The sequence below is a fragment of the Podarcis filfolensis genome (assembly GCF_964270895.1).
Source record: "Podarcis filfolensis genome assembly, chromosome: 15".
In the NCBI taxonomy this organism is placed as follows: domain Eukaryota; kingdom Metazoa; phylum Chordata; class Lepidosauria; order Squamata; family Lacertidae; genus Podarcis; species Podarcis filfolensis.
The window spans coordinates 44131167-44145138 of NC_139618.1; the positions used below are offsets into that span (position 1 = coordinate 44131167).

The 13972-nt window shown below is 48.0% G+C and overlaps 1 protein-coding gene across 3 annotated transcripts in view; it reads left to right on the forward strand.

Annotated features, from left to right (window-relative positions):
* Positions 1-1387: 1387 nt before the first annotated feature.
* PLEKHA2 (pleckstrin homology domain containing A2) overlaps positions 1388-13972 on the forward strand; it is a 90967-nt gene continuing 78382 nt past the window's right edge. The window contains exon 1 of one of the 3 annotated variants that reach the window (XM_083588883.1): positions 1388-1624. The gene's annotated coding sequence lies outside the window, so the exon portion shown is untranslated. Of the gene's footprint in view, positions 1625-1694; positions 1912-13972 lie in introns of those variants that run through there. The other 2 variants (XM_083588882.1, XM_083588884.1) reach the window with 2 other exon arrangements.

A 13972-nucleotide genomic window follows, 5' to 3' on the forward strand; every position in this document is an offset into this window, starting at 1 on the left:
CATCTTATCTGGATTGAGCTTCAGTTTCTTGACTCTCGTCCAGTCCATTTCCGAGGCAAGACACTGGTCCAGCACTTCCGCTGCCTCACCTGCAGATGTAAAGGAGAAATAGAGCTGAGTATCATCAGCACATTGCTGACAACGTACTCCAAACAACTGGATAACCGCACCCAGCAGTTTCATGTGGATGTTAAAAAACATGGGGAATAGGATTGAGCCCTGTGGAACCCCACATTGACAGTTCCACAGGGCTGAAAAGCATTCCCCAAGTAACACCCTCTGGGAATGACCATCCAAGTAGGACTGGAACCACTGCAAAGTGGTGCCACCCACCCCTAGTTTGGAGAGTTGCTCCAGAAGGATACCATCGTCAATGGTATCAAAAGCTGCTGAGAGTTTGAGAAGAATTAACAGGGACATGTTTTCCTTGTCTCTCTCTTGACAGAGGTCATCATACAGGGCAAACCAAAGCAGTTTCTTTGCCAAAACCCAGCCTAAACCCGGATTGAAATGGATCCAGAAAATCAGTTAATTCCAAAAGTGCCTGGATCTGCGATTGAAATGGATCCAGAAAATCAGTTTATTCCATAAGCGCCTGGATCTGGTCGACGACCACTTGCTCCAGAACCTTGCCCTTGAAAGGGAGGTTAGCAACTGGCCAGTAGTTAGTTAGGTTTTTCTGAATCCAGGAAAGGTTTCCTAAGGAGTGGTTTTACCACTGCCTCCTTCAAGCAGGCAGGGACCACCCCCTCTCGAAAAGAGGTCTTGATCACCTCCCTTGCCCAGCCAGCTGTTGCCTCCCTGCTGGTTTTTACCAGCCAAGAAGGACAAGGGTCCAGAGCACAAGCGGTCACCCTGACTGATCCAAGCACCTTGTCCACATCCTCGAGCCTTGCCAACTGAAACTCATCCAACACAACAGGACTAGACTGCACTCTGGACATCCCATGAGATTCATCTGCTTTAACAGCAGACAGCGGCGTAGCTAGCCACTCGGGCACCCAGAGTGGCACACATGCCATGCACCCAAGGCAAGCACCCCACGGGACGGGGTGGGGCGGGGCAGTGATCCCCGCCCACAGGGGTGATCGGAAAGGCGATCCGCAGCGATCCCTGCCCACTGTGGCGATCAGTATGGAGATCCGCGGTGATCCCCGCCCAGGGAGGATTTTGTCACCCCTGAGATGGCACCCGGGGTGGACCACACCCACCACACTCCCCTTCCTACACCTCTGACAGCAGAGTCAAGGTCATGGTGGATGCAAGTGATTTTATCCTCAAAATGCCTTGCAAACAAGTCACAATGAGCTGCCGTTGGTTCTATCACCTCCTTTGGGCCAGCCTGCAAAAGGCCAGTACAACCCGGGAAAGCTCTGCCAGCAGGATCTGGCACTTTGTTTAGCCCGATCATCTGCGCGTTTCTTCAGAAGTCGGCCCTGCTAATGGCAGGGGCTTTTGCTCTACCGAACACGCACGCCTTTCTTCCTCCCGGGCTACGGTTAAAGGCTGAGGAACTTTGGGTTTCTGTTTGGTTTGCAATTTTGCAACTTGAGCAGGGTCCGCTTGTTGTCGGCGGCCGCCCGGTCTTCTTTGCGCGCGCTCGCGCCCCGCCGAGGATGCCCAGGTGAGCCCCCCCCCCCCGTCCCCAGGGCTCCCGCTCCGACGGGGCGCTCGCTCGCTCTCGCCGCCGCCGCACCCCGGAGGATGGGCGGGCGCGCAGGCGACGGCAAGCCTCTGCGGGCGCTCTCGGCGCACCCGGCACTCACATCCGGGGCTGGCTTTGGCTCCGGGAACCAGCAGCAACCCGGAAAAAAGAGGCGCTGCCGAGGCGCGTCGGGAGCTGCTGGCGGCCGCGCCGCCTCCGAGTGTCGCGGGCCATGTCCGGGGCGCGCCGGCCAGAGACGCAGCTGGGTGAGTGCCGGGCGCGGGAGCAGGCGCGCAACAGGCGCGGGCGGGCGGGCGGAGGCCGCGAGAGACGCGCACAGCCGAGGGGGGCCGGGGCGGGGGTCCCCGGGGCGGATGCCCTTCGCGGGGAGGACGGGGCCCTTGGGACGGCCCGATGCTCCCAGAAGCAGCCGCCCGCTGGGGCTCAGCCCGGAACCTGTCCGGAAGGCCGAGGCACCGGGCCAGGAAGCGAGAGGGCCTCTGGGCATGTGCTGGGATCACCGGGACAACGAGGACACCAAGTTGCGCGCTAGAAGAAGTTTCTAGGTCAAAGGGGCGGGAAAAGCTTTATGAAAAGAAACCCAAGCACGCGTGGCGGGGCTCTTTGCGTCTTTACTCTGAAGTAAGCCCTGGGAACGCCGGTGGTCCCGACTCCAGTCGGCGCGTATGAATGCGACATCATGGGAACTCCCGTTGCTGATCCATGCTCCCCGCGTGCATTTCTTAGTGGGCTAAGAAAATGTAAGAAAATTGCAGTCGGAGTTTTTGCAGCCTCCGAAGTAAACACCCACACCCCGCGAGTTCAGTGCGACTTTCCTCCCACGTCCGCGTGCAGACGGATCATTCCTTTCCACGCAGCGTCTCTGGAAGTCCCAGGAAGAGCGGCTGCGCTGCGCTGCGCTTTGGCACTGGGCGAGGCAGGGGGTGTGTCCCTTTCGGCTGCCCTTTGCGCCGGGCCAAGGCATCCTTTAAAACAGCAACGGAGTTCTGTCTCCTCTCCAGACCTTTAACTATGTTCAAAGAGGATTAGACCAATTTGTGGAGGATCTCAGTGGCTGTTAACCCTGGTGAAATATGCTCTCCCTCACTCTGGGAGGCGGAAGTGCTTCTGGATACCAGTTGCTGGACATCCCAGGGTGGGAGGGCGAGGGCTGTTGGACTTTGGTCTGCTTGCGTTCTTCCCAGGGGCATCTGGGTGGCCACAGTGAGAACAAGATGCTGGACCTGATGGGCCACCGGCCTGATCCACCAGGGCTCTTCTACCTTACTTCTAGGAAGAGTTCTGAGCCCAGTCTGCAGTTGAGAAGCAAGGGTGGTGCTCCCAGGGGATCTCACCTTAAGAAGCTCAAAGCCACACACTGCCTGTCCACACATTGTCCTGTTTGACTTTGTGGGGCAGCTCAAGATAGGTGCTGGGATTCGGTGATGGCTGAGAGGAGTGGGAGGTCCCAGGTCAGAATTTTAAGTTGACTGCAAGCCAACTAGGTTGCTTCATTTGCAATAGGCACATGATAATACTGGCCTACTTTCCAGGGTTGTTGTAAAGATGATTCACACAAAGTATGTCAAAATGTGTGTGTATTCCATCCTGAAGAACATAGGATGTTACCTTGTATTGAGTCAGACCAATAGAAAAAAAAAGCCTGTTTCAGCTCAAGGTGGGTCCCAGGTCTTAAAACTCCAAACCCTTTGCATGGACTGTGAGGGGTTTCCTACAGGAATCTTTCTCAGCCCTTCCTGGGAATTGAAGAAGGTGCCTTCTGCATGCCAAGCAGGTGTTCTGTCACTGAGCCCCAGTCTTTCTCTGCTTGGATAAGTACATCCACACCATAATAGACATCACAGTCATGGAGTTTAAAAGGGCACACACAGCCTGAGGATGCTTCAGGATGCATGTTTATTGTGGGGGTTGGTGCTCCTCATCTGTTTAAGTTTTTTTGCAGTGTCGCATGATTTTGCATTAAAATGCTAGCCTGGCCACCCCACCCCACCCTACCCAGATTTACACTTTGTGCTGGAAATGTAATAAGTAAAAACAAAGCAAAACCTGTCACAAATGGCCTGTTTGTGGTATCTTAAAAACCCATTTGCACAAGTAAGCCTACATCGGGAGGCCCCCACAGAAGGCACCATAGAAGTGTTTTACTATTGCATCTATGGTCCATGGAGAGTTTTATATAAAGAACAAGAGAAAGTAGACTCTTCAAATGAGGACCTCTCCACTTCTTCATTAGCTCTACTAGTATTAAAAATCCATTGCAATCTCTATTTTTCTACTCAATAAAATACATTCTCTGTTCCCACTGGTATCTCTTTAGCTTTGTTACTGCTGTTCATCTGAAATAAAAGTTGCTGCCCTGGATGCTGATTGCGGCAAAATAGAAAGTCTGTGCCTTGAAACCTCCCAGAAACAGTTTCTCTATTGCATTTGTATTCCACTCATCCTCTAGGACAGGCACATCCAACAGGTAGATTGTGATCTGCTGGTAGATCACTGGACGTCTGTGGTAGATCACTGGTAGATCAGTGGCTCCCCCAAAGAAGCTGAACAACTTTGGCTCCCCTAAAAAAAGCTCAACATTTTGGCCCTTCACCCCTCTCCTCCCTAAAAGCAGCTCAACAAGTTTGACCTGAACCCCCCAAAAGGGGGTAGATCACTGCCAGTCTTTAACTCTGTGAGTAGATGGCAGTCTCTTAGGAGTTGGCCACCCCTGCAAGCAGATCCTCTTGAGTTTGCTGCCAGATGTATTGGGATGCATCCTTGTGGCTTTTTATTCTCCCACCACAAAGTATTTGTGAACTTGGATAGTGTGAAAGGACCACCATGCAGGCCAAGCATCAGCCCTGCCAAACCTGGTGCCCTCCAGGTTCCCCTCAGCTCAGCCAGCGCAGGCATGCGTATTGGAGCTGTTGTGGAGAAATTATGGAGAGCCCAGCTTGGGGAAGCCAACCCTTGACATTTCCCTAGGGTGCGATCAGGTGGGGCTTAACCAGAACCAGAGAAAATAAGGCTTGCTTCTTCTTTTTATGACTGCTTGGTGTGTATTGGGCTGGAGTGAAATGTGATTTGGACATTCACTAGAGCATGTTGCAAACAGGTCTCTCTGTGGGTAATTGCAGAATCCTCTGTGCACTGGGTGTTTGAGTGAAAGGTATTAGCTGTGGGACAGAGGTTGCCCAATCTGGGGATGGGGTTCTGCATCTTTGTGCTTATGGTCAATAAAATCGTGCAAACTGTATCCCCCACCTACCCATTATTTCCCAGGCTGAAGTATTCTTCATTATATTTAAGTTAGAAACCTATATGCATTATGCCTTGGAATAATTGGAGAACATATGATTGGATTCAGGATACTTAGCTTTTCTGTTAGTTTGCTTCAAATATTCAAAGCACCTCCCCTATATCGTCCGGCTAGTTTTGGTGTTATCCTTGTATTGCAGATGGGGAAGGAAGCTGCTGGTTTGCCTAAAGCAATCCTGTGAGAAGATATTTTAACTGGAACTATTATGCTGCATCAGCTCTTAAAATGGTTGCAAACAAACAAAAATAGAGTGGATGCTTTTTTCTTTGGCTACTTATTGAGCACTGTTAATGTTACCACATTCCTTCATGGAAAGGCTCGTCTGCCCCTACATTAGAGGCAGAATACTCCATAGCTGAAGCTTGTCTCTTTTTCATCTCCATGCCAGACAAAAGCTTCCCTTGTTAAAATTCTGCCTACCTTACAAATGTTTCAGAAGCCTGCCGTAAGAAGAGCCTTGGCAACCATAAGTACTCCAGAAGCTCTTATACAGGAACATCAGAAAACCTCAGCATGGATCATCACCTCTTTGGCTGTTCCTCAGATTTGGAAACATGTCTTGGCATGAGTTGAGGTTGAGGAGCGGCAGTGATGAGGGCTGCAAAGGTGCCCTGGATTTAAAGCACATTTTCCTCTCCTGTCCAAAAAACAATCCTGGAAATTATAGTTTACCCTTCACAGAGCTGCAGTTCCCAGCACCCTTAACAAACTAACAGTTCCCAGGATTCTTTGGAGGTGAAAATGTGCTTTAAATGCGTTCTAATGTATGGTGTGTGCACAGCCAAAGTTGGCTTTTCCTCTTCAGATACGTATTTTGATTCACAAGATACTCTGTAATGTCCATTGTCTGGATCTCTTCTGCATCAGTGGTCCTTGTCCCTTCCCCGCTTTATTGAAAAGGGATTTTTCTGGTGTGCCTTCCTCTTACACACAATGTAAGTCAGCATGTGCTTTGTGAACACCCAAAGAGGAAGCTATGTAGACTGCAAGCACAGAGGAACTTGGCAGCCTTCCCAGGGGATGAGGTTCTGAAAAATAAGGGTCGGTCGAGCTGCTTGGCTTCATACAAAACAGTCTTTCTATCGCTGGAGGGTTGAATGCCTTACCAGAACAGGGAAACAATATTTTTTCTTTCTTAGGGTGTGCTTGTTTACTTGTGCATTTGCCCCCTCAAGGAATTACAGTTTGTTTAAGGGTGCTGGGAATGGTAGCTCAGTGAGAGGTAAACCAAACTGCTCAGAATTCTTGGAGGGAAAGAATTTGCTTCAGAGGTGTGTTCAAGGTGTCGCATCTATGCAGCTTAGCATTGCCAGGCTGTGTGTGCTGCAGGAATGGCTCATTTTTGTCCTTGTTCTCACTGAGAGTGCATATATATACTCGGGTGTTGCTCCAGGTTTGAGGGGGCTGTTAACAAAATACCTGCTGGTGGGCCCCCTCTTACATTGCAAGGATCTCTGGCAGGCTAACCTGGTGGTTGTGGTAGTAGCAGGCAGCAACACTCAGATGAGAGCGGGGGGGGGGGGTGCTGGGACATAAACAGTCACTGTTTTATTTACTTGCAATGTCCTGGGGAGAGAGACTTAAATGCTGGCTCTGAGACTCCAACTGTAGGCTGCCATTTTAATTTCTCACACTGTCCTGAAGGGCATTGTGGATAATTTTATATATCATTGTATAGGGGCTGAGGTCTCTGCCTGCCAGCCCTGCCCACCCTTTTGTCTTTCCCCCACCCCAACCAAAGCTCCTCCCTTCCAGCTCACCTACCTTCTTGCCTATCCCTTCACCTGCTCACCCCAAGCCCAAAAGCCCAAGCCCTTTTTAGGAGTGGCCATGCAGTTGCCAGTGAGCCCAGTTGGTTAGGGCAAGGTGCTGATCATACCGAGGTCCCGGGCTTGATCCCCATATGGGTGCATATTTCTGCATTGCAGGGAGTTGGACTGCATGGTCCTTGGGGTCCCGGTTGTTCTATCACTCCACACCATGGCTTGCTAAACCGCTGTGTGAAGGGTCTTCCCCTACGCTAAGCAGCTCTGCCAGTTGGTGGCCATTTGAACTGCAGAGCATTACAGCACCTTAAAGGTTGATGTGTGTAGGAAGAAAGAATTTTTTAGCAGCTCTTTAGCTGAAAAAGGCTCCCAGAGTGGCTGACAAAGCGTGCTCTCATTAAAAGAGAACACGTGCTGCGGATGGGGCCAAGCAAGACACCCCGTAGTTGCGAGGCAGGATAGGATAGAGGGGCCTGGCAAGGATTGGTTGTTGGTGTTGGGTAAAACTGATGTTGCCAATTTGGGGGTGGGAACAGAGATTATTTAAGCAGTGCTCACAGCGATCTGCTTTCTCTTTCGCTGTGGGCACCGGATCACCCGCCCGTCCTCCCTTGTTTTGGGCTTGTGCTTTGACCTTGCTATGCCTGTCATGGGGTCGTCTGCTTTGGGGCAGGGGCCCAGTAGGAATTTTGCCATCTGGCTGATTAGTGGGTGCCATTTGGTTTTTTGCCTATTGCGTAGCAAATCGTCACAACTTGTAAGGTTGGCGGTTAGGCATTGGTTAAAATTGGTTGGAGGAGGGGTATGGATTGGCTGGGCCTGCCCCTTCAATGCTGCTGATGCAAGGGGATTCCGTTAAAGGAATTCAGGGGCTTACCATCCTTTCTTCCAAACCCCTGGAATCGGGTTTGGGCCGCGTAAGCCCCTGGGAGCATGCGGGGAGAAGCTGAGGGTCTGTGTCGCAGCTCCAGTTATCCCCGATCTTGTTTCCCCACACTGGCTTTCGCTGGAATCCGGGAGTCAGTTCTGTTCCCAAGGCGGGGGAACAGATAGTCATAACCAATGCCTAAGCAACCACTCACATCTATGTATGTTAATAAAGTTGTGGCCAAAATTATGCCAAAAACCTTAAACAAAAATTATGTGTGATGTGTGAGTTATTGGGGTAGGGGTGTTTTGGGGGACCTCAGCACGCAAATATCAAAAATAGGATGTAAGCAGCTGTCATATACAGACTCCAGATCATTGCGCCCATGTAGCTCAGCATGGTCTGTACTGGCTGACAGACAAACACTGCCATCAGACTTAAAATGTAAAAGACATGACACAAAAGGAAAAGAGATGGGGAGGGAGGAGGAAAGTAGGCATTAGCCCCCTTTGTAACGGCATTCTTGTAATGCCCAGCTGCAGTGGAAGAGCGCAAGGAAAGGAGCAGCCATATGTGGCTGGTGTTGTGCTGGGTGACTAGAGAGGCCCTGCAGCCATCTTCAAGCCGCTGCCAGAGGAGAAGGAAAACGCTGGCTCTTTGGCAGGGCCGGATCTAGGTTTGATGAGGCCCTCTGCTACTGAAGGTAATGGGGCCCTTTATATGTCCAGCTGCCCTTTGTCAACAACAAATTGTCACTGTTTTTTGTGTTGAATATATGCTGTATGGTAATTTATGGACCTAATAGGTATCTAAAGCCATTTGCACATGCAGAATGTAGGCAACCTATATATAGAAAGGAGCAAACCAGTGATATTTTAGGGAGCAGGCAAGCAGGTGGGGCCCATGACTTACATCATAGGAGCCTACACAACACAAAACACTCTTGCTGTATGTAGGTTTTATTTTATTTGTTTTTTATCTTATATTTTGGAAATGTACATCTAGTTTTTTTCCCTTTAATTTTTTTTGGGGCCCCCAAGAGAGTGGGGCCCTAAGCTATAGCTTGTTTAGCTTATACATAAATCTGGCACTGCTCTTTGGCCCCACTTTGGCTAGAGAGAAGTTTTTCTCCCTCTCATCATACTAGGACCTAACGCGGCCATCCTGCGAAGGAGAATATTGGGAGATTCAAGACAAACAAAAGAAAGAACTTCTATTCACCATGCATAGTTGAACTATGTAAATTGCTCTTATGGAATATGGTGATAGTTACCACCTTGGAAGTCTGTAAAAGAACTAGACCAATTCCTGGAGGATAAGGCTGTCTATGCAGGGCAGCAGCTGAAGAAGGAGCAAAAAGGGTTTTCTTGTGTGTGTGTTTCTTTGTGGCTGATTAGCTGCTCTCCCTGTGCAAAGGTCAGAGGGGGCAGGGTTTCTGTTGAGGCAGGTGATTAGCTGTGGGAGGAGCTTATCAGAGCTTGCAGGGCAGCGGCGTGCGCTGCTAGGCGCGCGCAGTTTGATCCATCTTTTAGATTTACGGGAGCAAGTCTCAAACGTTTGTTGGGGGAGACCTAGGTTTTTCAAGTTTCAAGTTTTATTGCGGCAAAAGCCAGTAACACTAAACACCACAAGATCAAACAAAAAGAGATCAACAACAACATCAGAAAGGGGAAAAAAAAAGATTACACAAGGGAACTTTGCAGTGTGCCATTCAACAGAAGAGATTTACGCTTCCTGATTGCTAAAGTGCAAAATTTGGCCACCTCATATGATATTGAGCTTGAGGAATCTTCCAGAAGGTATTTTCGTAGAATTTCGGGGGAGGATTCCAAATAATGTTGTAGGGGTATAAATTTTGATAAAAGCGGCAAAATAAGTTGAACTCGTTCTTCACTATAAAATTCGCAAAATAGAAGGATGTGTGTGACAGATTCTACCTTATTAGACATACAGGGGCAGAGACGCGCATGCATTGGTACCCGCGTGAATTTGCTGTACAGCACTGCTGAGGGCATTGTCTCAAAGCGGGCTCTAGAGAAAGCCCATCTATAAGCTTCGTTAGTGATGTTAGTTAAGTAAGGGGCAGCTGCAAAATTAGGCCAAGCTTTTAAGCATCTATACGTCTCCGGGAGTAGGGCGACTTTTTGTAATTCGACATCGTGAAGTCTCTGAGTGACAATTGCTTTTGCCTTGTTCGGAGTTTCAATAAAAAGATTTTCAGGGTTTAGGCCAATTTGTTTGATCTTATTAGTTATTTGCATAAGCCAAGGAGGATAGGGAGCTGCGGCCAGGAAGCAAGGTAACAGTCCCTTAGGATTGTAATGGATTTTCAGCCAGAGGGATATTGCTTGCTCCCAGACTTTTAATTCCACTCTGGGCAGTCCTGCCTCTTGCCTTAAGACTGCATTAGGTGTACACTTTGGGGTAGCAAATAATGATCTTAAGAATTTTGATTGTACTGTTTCAAGGGTCTTAAGGTTGGCAGAGGGGCTAATTTGAGAGCCATACAGGAGTTGGGCTAGAGATTTTGCCTGAAAAACTTTTAGGGCCATCGGAAGGAAGCCAGCTCCTTTCCTTCTGAATAATCTAAGGATGGCATTTGCACTTCTTCCTGCTGATATAGCTGATGTAGTCAGGTGTGTTGACAGTTTGGCATTATAAGAGAAAGTAATGCCTAAGTATTGGAAGGTCTTAGTCTGTTCAATGGCGTTTCCCTTTACGCTCCAATTATCTTTCCTGAAGGAGCGGTTAAAATGTACAATTTTGGTTTTGGCAAAGTTAATTGTTAACAGTTCAGTGTTACATTGGTCACTAAACTTTCCTAAGGCACGTTTCAGGCCCACTTTGGTTTGAGAGAGAAGAACAGCGTCATCCGCATACATTAAAACTGGTACTTTTCTGCCGTTAGAGAACACGGGGGGGGGGGGGGGTTCGATTTCACGGCAACATGTGATCAGGGAGTTAACATAGATGTTAAATAAAAATGGGGCTAATAGGCATCCTTGTCTAACTCCCCTTTGGACTGGGATTTCTCTAGAGAGTCTGCCGTCCTGTGTGAGTCTTATCTGGAGGGTATTGTTCTCATGAAGCTTAATCATCAGAAGTAATAACCTTCTGTTAATACCCATATTGGCCAATTTGGCCCAGAGCCTACCCCTGGATACAGAATCAAATGCTGCCTTTAGGTCCACAAAGGCCGCATACAATGACTTTTTCCAATGTTTCACATACTTATAGACAAAATAATCTAACACTAAGCAGTGATCTATGGTAGAACGTCCAGATGTAAACCCTGCTTGTTCAATTTCTAGCAAGTCATTATGATCTAACCATTCACATAATTTTAAACATAGATGTTTTGTATAAAGTTTACAGATCACATTCAGAAGACTAATTGGTCTATAATTAGCTGGGTCAGAGGGGTTGCCCTTTTTAAATATAGGAACAATTATAGCCAGTCCCCAATCTTTAGGGATTTCAGTTGTCTTATCTATATATGAAAATAGATTTGCAAGAACCGGGGCCCACCAGTTTATTTGCGCTTTCAGAAGTTCAGCGACAATGAAATCACTTCCTGGGGCTTTGCCAGATTTCATTTGTAGAATTAACGAAGTGATCTCAGTTTCAGATGTTGGGGGCCATGGTGTATCATTATCTAAAGAGATGTTAAGCAGCGCGGAAGGACGATGTTCCCTAAACAGCACTTTATAGTGCTCTTCCCATAAGTTTGCAGGGATTATTGTGCCCTCGTTAGGAGTTTTGGTTTGACTGGAGATAATTTTCCAGAAGTTGGTATTGTCTTTTTCTATTGACGCTTTTATAAGGGCCTGCCAGATAAGAGAGTCTGCGGTTCTTTTTTTGGTTTTTAGTAACTCTTTAGTAGTTCTTTTTTTTAAGTTGTAACTCTAATTTAGTAATAGGGTTAGGATTTTGCCGGAAGACCTTAAAGCATTCCCTAAGTATAAGTTTTGCCTGGATGCATTCGCGGTCAAACCATTTTTTGTTGGTAGGGAACTCATTGTGGTTAGGTCTCCTGAGTCTTGACAATAACGGTTGGAGTTTTCGGATTAAAGTGTTATAATGGTCAATTGGGGAGGTCTCTTCAGTGTCATTGGAGGTCAGATCAGCCCAGAGGAGTTGACCTTCCATTGATTGTGTCCAAATGCTAAAGTTGTTATTAACATAAGGGGACCATTTAATTCTGGATCTGCCTATTTGTTGTAGAACATTAGGGTCAGGTGTCTGTGGGACGAGCCCACATCTAGAGGGTTCCCAAAATTCAGTCCTTTTAAGATTTAGGGGTAGATGGTCACTTTCGGTTCTTATATCTACAGTAAATTCAATATATTCATCAAAGAGTTCTTGGGAGACAAGAATGTAGTCAATAACAGAATGCCTTAAGCCTGACCAATAAGACCTAGGTTTTTTGGGGGGGGAGTTATTTGTCCTGTCTTCATGCTTTTTATGATGGAGGACCGCTGTAGCCACCCCCAACGACACATTCTCAAGATGGAGGGTGAGGGAACAGCTGCAGTCGCCTGCGGTTCCTGCGCAATGTTTGCCATCTTGCCAAAGGTTGCAGGCAGCTTTACTTGCAGCAACTGCATGTTGATTGCCCTCTTAGAAGACAAAGTCCAGCAACTGGAGGAACGTGTAGCTACGCTCCAAAGAATTAGAGAGCTGGAGCTCTTCTTGGAAGCAACAGAGCACACCGTCTCCACCAAGGAGGAGACAGGGGACTCCCCTGAGAAGGAGGCTAGTTCACCAACACAGGAGCCAGATATATGGAGAAACGTGACTCAAAGAAGTAGGAGGCCCAGGGTTCGCTCTGATTGCTTAGAAATACACAATCGCTTTGAGGTCCTCTCCCCTAGCATGGAAGACGAAGAGCAGACTCCATTTGAGGATCTCTCCCTCATTACAGTCGATCAGGTATATGAAGACGAGCAGCAAAGTCAGTCCTCAGTGAATGTGCAGGCGACCTTGGAACGGACAGCTCACGGAAGAACCCCGACCAGACCTAAGAGGAGGCGTGTAGTGGTGATAGGGGATTCCCTACTGAGAGGAACAGAAGCAGTGATCTGTGGGCCTGACAAGATGTCTCGGGAAGTGTGCTGTCTCCCCGGGGCTAAGATCCAAGATGTAACTGAACGACTGCAAGGAATCATAAAACCCACTGACAAATACCCCTTCCTCTTGGTTCATGTGGGAACCAATAACACTGCAAGCAATAGCCTCCAGAAGATCAAAAGAGACTACGAGGCTCTGGGCAGGAAATTGAAGTAATTAAATGCACAAATTGTCATCTCATCTGTCCTCCCAGTTGAACGACGTGGCCCAGGGAGAAATAGTGGAAGTGAACAGCTGGCTTCGCAAATGGTGTAAACAGGAACGGTTTGGATTATTAGATCACGGACTGCAGTTTCTTGAAGATGGACTTCTGGCAAGCGATGGGCTGCACCTCACAACGGTTGGGAGGAATGTTTTTGCCAAAAATCTCAGAAACCTCATCAGGAGGGCTTTAAACTGACTAATGTGGGGGAGGGAGACAGTGCTCCTGAAGGTAGGAGTCTGTCAATTGATGAAGATGATCATCCAAATGTCATAGACCAAATGGAGCAAACAGCACGCAGACCTAGTGGTGGGAGGAAAAAATCCTTAAATAAGAGAGACGGGGGAATGATTAATGGACTTCAATGTCTGTACACTAATGCGCAAAGCATGGGAAATAAACAAGATGAGCTTGAGCTGTTGGTGCAGCAAACTAAATATGACATAATAGGCATCACTGAAACCTGGTGGGATAAGTCCCACGATTGGAATGTAATAATGGAGGGATACAATCTATTTCAGAGAAACAGACCAGACAAGAAAGGAGGAGGAGTGGCGTTATATGTCAGGGATGTGTATACCTGTGAAGAGATCCAAGATTTAGAACCCCAAAGCCAAAGTGAGAGCATTTGGGTTAAAATTAAGGGAGAGAAGAATAACAGTGACCTCATTGTGGGAGTTTACTATAGATCCCCAAGCCAAACGGAGGACATAGATGATGCCTTCCTGGAACAGATGGCCAAGCATGCAAAAGGAAGGGAGATAGTAGTAATGGGGGACTTCAATTACCCGGATATTTGTTGGATGTCAAACTCAGCCAAGAGCATAAGGTCAAACAGATTCCTCACTGGCCTTGCAGACAACTTCATTGTCCAGAAAGTGGGAGAAGCAACAAGAGGAACAGCCATTTTAGATCTGGTCCTAACCAATGTTGATGACCTGGTTAGTGGGGTAGAAGTGGAAGGATCATTAGGCGCGAGTGATCATGCTCTTCTGAAGTTTACTATACAGCGGAAAGGAGCAGCCAAGCATACTAGGAC